Source organism: Orycteropus afer, unplaced genomic scaffold, assembly GCF_000298275.1.
Source record: "Orycteropus afer afer isolate SDZICR_OR568_19922 unplaced genomic scaffold, OryAfe1.0 scaffold00035, whole genome shotgun sequence".
In the NCBI taxonomy this organism is placed as follows: Eukaryota; Metazoa; Chordata; class Mammalia; order Tubulidentata; family Orycteropodidae; genus Orycteropus; species Orycteropus afer.
This window is the reverse complement of record NW_006921622.1, coordinates 2,951,715-2,956,787: the sequence shown is the minus strand read 5'-3', so window position 1 is coordinate 2,956,787 and position 5,073 is coordinate 2,951,715.

Sequence of the window (5,073 nt, the reverse complement as noted above, 5' to 3'; positions counted from 1 at the left end):
GGACAGTGGGTTAGGGTTGGGGATGGTAGTTGGGGGGTAAAACCAAATGTACACGAATGTTGAATGTAAAACAAATTCTGCTCTGTAAATTTGTACCTAAAGCACAATAAAAAAATTAATATACATAGCCTACAAGGAAGACCAGATAATATTACTACTATTCCCATTTATGCCCCAACCACTGAAGCCACTGATGAAGAAATTAAAGATTTTTACCAATCTCTGCAGTCTGAAATTGACAAAACATGCACTCGAGATGCAATGATAATTACTAATGATTGGAAAACGGAAGTTGGAAACAAAGAAGCAGCATTGGCAGTTAGAAAACATGGCCTTGGTGATAGAAATAATGCTGGAGATTGCATGACAGAATTTTGCAAGACCAACAACTTATTCATTGTAAATAACTTTTTTCAACAACATAAACAGTGACTATACAGGTGGACCACACCAGATGGAAAACACAGGAATCAATTTGACCACATCTGTAGAAAAAGATGATGGAGAAGTTCAATTTCATCAGTCAGAACAAGGCCAGAGGCTGATTATGGAATAGACCATCTATTGCTCATATGCAAGTTTATGTTGAAGGAAGAAAATTAAAACAAGTCTATGACAACCAAAATACAACCTTTAGTATATCTCACATTGACACATTGAACACCAATGACAGAAGACAAGATGAAGTATTGGGATGACATCTAGGACATGATACATGAAGAAAGCAAAATGTCATTAAAAGGACAGGAGAAGAAGAGAAGACCAAAATGGATGTCAAAAGAGATTTTGCAACTTGCTGTAGAATGGAGAGTTGTTGTTGTTGTTGTTATGTGCCATCGAGTCGGCCCCGACTCATAGCGACCCCTCCTTGGGTTTCCGAGGCAGTATCACTACAGAAGTAGGATTGCCCAACCTTCCTTCCGAGGAAGAATGGAGAGTAGCTATAGCAAATGGAAGAAATGATGAAACAAAAGAGCTGAAAAAAGGATTATAAAGGGTTGTTTGAGAGGATAAAGTATTATAATGAAATTGTGCAAAGACCTGGAGTTGGAAAATCAAAGGGGAAGAACAAGCTTGGCATTTCTCAAGCTCAACCTGAAAGAAAAAAAATTCAAGCCTTGAGTTACAATATATTGCTCAAAATATCGAGCAATGCAGGAAGCATCAAGAGAAGATGGAAAGAATACACAGAGTCACTGTAACAAAAAGAATGGGTTGACATTCAATCCTGTCAGGAGGTAGCATATGATCAAGAACCAATGGTATCGAAGGAAGAAGTCCAAGCTGCACTGAAGGAACTGGTGAAAAACAAGGCTCTAGGAATTGATGGAATACCTGTTGAGATGCTTCAACCAACGAATGTAACGCTGGAGGAACTCACTCATTTAAGCCAAGAAATTTGGAATACAGCTACCTGGCCAATCTGACTGGAAGAGATTGATATTTGTGCCCATTCCAAGGAATCCAAAAGAATGTGGAAATAATCAAACAATACCCTTAATATCACACTCAAGTAAAATTTTGAAGATAATCTGAAAATTGAAGTAGTAGACAAGGACCTGGCAAAAATTCAAGCCAGATTCAGAAGAGGACATGGAATGAAAGATATAATTGCTGATACCAGATGGATCTAGGTTGAAAGCAAAGAATACCAGACAGATGTTTATCTGCATCTTATTGATTATGCAAAGGCATTTGTGTGTATTATAACAAATTATGGATAACATTGCAATGAACGGGAATTCCAGAACACTTAATTGTGCTCATGAGGAACCTGTACATAGACCAAGAGGCAGTCATTTGAACAGAACAAGGGGATGCTGCAGTGGTTTAAGAAAAGGAAAAGTGTGTATCAGGGTTTTATCCTTTCACCATACTTATTCAATCTCCATGCTGAGCAAACAATCTGAGAAACTGGCTATATGAAGAAGAACACAGCATCAGGATTGAAGGAAGACTTGTTAACAACCTGTGATATGTAGATGACACACTCTCTCCTGCTGAAAGTGAAGATTTGAAGCACCTGTAATGAACATCAAAAACTACAACCTTCACAATGGAATAAACCTCAACAGAAAGAAAACAAACATCCTCACAACTGGACCAATAAGCAACATGGTGATAAATGGAGAAAAAAATTGAAGTTGTCAAGAATTTGATTTTACTTGGATCCATAATCAACACCTATGGAAGCAGCAGTCAGGAAATCAAATGATGTATTGCACTGGGCAAATCTGCTGCAAAAGACCTCTTTAAAATGTTTAAAAGCAAAGAAGTCACTTCGAAAACTAAGGTGTGCCTGACCCAAGCCATGGCATTTTTAATAGCCTCATATGAATGTGAGAGCTGGTCAATGAATAAGGAAGACAGAAGAATTGATACATTTGAGTTGTGGTGTTGGCAAAAAATATTCAATGTACCATGGACTGCTAAAAGAACAGTCTTTGTCTTGGAGGAAGTATAGCTAGATTCATTTTTTTTTTTTAACGTTTATTGTGGTGAAAACATACACAACAAGACATCTGCAAACATAACAACTTACATTTACAGCTCAGGGACATTGATGACATTTTTTATGTTGTGCCATCATAACTACTATCCTTTTCCAAAATACAGAACACTCTTTAGAAGTGAGAATGGCCAGACTTCGTCTCTTATACTTTCATCATGTTGTCACAAGGGACCAGTCAGTCCCTGTAAAAGGATATTATGCTTGGTAAAGTAGGTCAGCAAAAAAAGGGGAATATCCTCAACAGGACAGACTGACACAGTGGGTATGACAACAGGCTCAAGTATAGCAATGACTGTGAGGGTGGTATGGGACTGGGCAGTGTTCTGTTTTCTCTGAGTCAAAACTGACTTGACAGCACCTAATAACAACTAACAACAATAGGTATTGGAAGAAAAAGAGGAAAAAAGGAAAGGGATACACTCTCTCTCTCTCCACTCATTTACATGGTTAAACTACCAAAGACCAGTCATGATATGGAAGGAAGACTGGGCTATCTACTTCCGTAAAGATTTACTGCCTTGCAAACCCAAAGGGGTCACTATGAGTCAGAATCAACTCAATGGCACTGAGTTTGGTTTTTTCCTTTTTGAGTCATTATATGAAAATGAGGGAGCTCTGGTAGCATAATGCCTAAGGCACTTGACTGCTAACCAGAAGGCTGGTGGTTCAAAACTACCAGCCACTCCTCGGAAGGAAGATGGGGCAATCTACTTCCGTAGTGATACTGCCTCGGAAACCCAAGGAGGGGTCACTATGAGTCAGGGTGACTCGATGGCACATAACAACAACATATGAAAATGAGCATTGTGGGAAAATGAAGGATGACTATACATCATTACATAACTGCCAAGCCACTGAAAACACAGACCACCAAGTTGACCCGTAACCTTAACTATCACAAACAACATGACTCTCACCTTGAACACTGGCATTAGTTACTGCCAGACATGTCATTAATGGGCCAAATAGTCAGAGAGTAGATTTTTTACTGTTGTGAGAAATATTTTGTCAGATAACAAAACAGTTGATAAGTGAGGAGTAGGTGTATATAGATGGAGAATAGTAGGATACTACGATAGTGTAAGGGAGCTCTGTAGCATAGTGGCTAAGGCACTTGACTGCTAACCAGAAGGCTGGTGGTTCAAACCCACCAGCCACTCCTCGGAAGGAAGATGGGGCAATCTACTTCCGTAGTGATACTGCCTCGGAAACCCAAGAAGGGGTCGCTATGAGTCGGGTCTGACTCACTGGCACATAACAACAACAACAACAACATGGTAGTGTAATGCCTAAGGCACTTAACTGCTCACCATAAGGCTGGAGGTTCAAACCCACCAGCCACTCCTCGGAAGGAAGATGGGGCAATCTACTTCCGTAGTGATACTGCCTCGGAAACCCAAGAAGGGGTCGCTATGAGTCGGGTCTGACTCACTGGCACATAACAACAACAACAACAACATGGTAGTGTAATGCCTAAGGCACTTAACTGCTCACCATAAGGCTGGAGGTTCAAATCACCAGCCACTCCTCACAAGGAAGGTGGGGCAATCTACTTCCATAGTGATACCACATTGGAAACCCAAGGAGGGGTCGCTATGGGTCTGACTCAACGGCACTTAACAACAACATCTCCCACTTGCAAAGCATTTTTGTTAGTCCAACATCTGTAGGTTGCCTGCATCTGTTAAAACCAAGGCTTCAGAACAGGTTCCCTCAGGGCCGACCCCCTGTAGAGATTTTGCATTTCCACTCCAGATACACTGAATCAGAATCTGCATTTTAACAAGATCCCAGGTGATTCTTACATGTACATTAGAATCACCTGGAGAATCTTATTAAAATGTAGATTCTGATTCAGTGTGTCTGGAATGGAAATGGAAGTTCTCAGAGGGGAGTAGAACCAGAATGAATTGGTGCGAAGCTCTGGTTCACACTCTTTGGTGTCTTGTCATGCCCTCTTTCCTCCAGCTTCCCTATGGCATCCAACACTCTGAGCTATATTGAATTCGGTATCCTTAGAACACTGGCATTAGCCCTGATGGCTTGGGTTGGAACCCACTAGCGGCTCTGCAGGCGAGAAGACTTGGAGATCTTTTCCCGAAAGATTACTGCTTCGGAAACTGTATAGGGCAGTTCTACTGTCTTACAGGGTCGCTTTGAATCAGAATGAACTTGAGGCACACAACAACAGACCAGTCACGCGCTCCAGTAGAATCCTCAAAATTGCAACAACCTTATTGTACTCACCTTCTACATGACCGACTGGCCAATAAAAATGAAACAGTGAAGTGGGCGCTTCTTCCCCAGAAGCTCTTAAGTCTTCAGCGGGAAGATCCCACTCGCTATCTACATGTTCAGAAACTACCCTAACAAAGTGTTTAGTCTTTAGGCACTAGGAAGGCTCCCATCGCCAGGGCACAGGACGTCTGAGGCACCTCTCTAGGTAGAAGTGGTTCCTATAGCTAGTGAGGCGGATATATTTCCTACGGGAGCGGAACCCACACTGCCGCCTTAAAATAACAACAGGTGCTCTAAGGACCTGAGCCCTCCCAAAGAGGCAG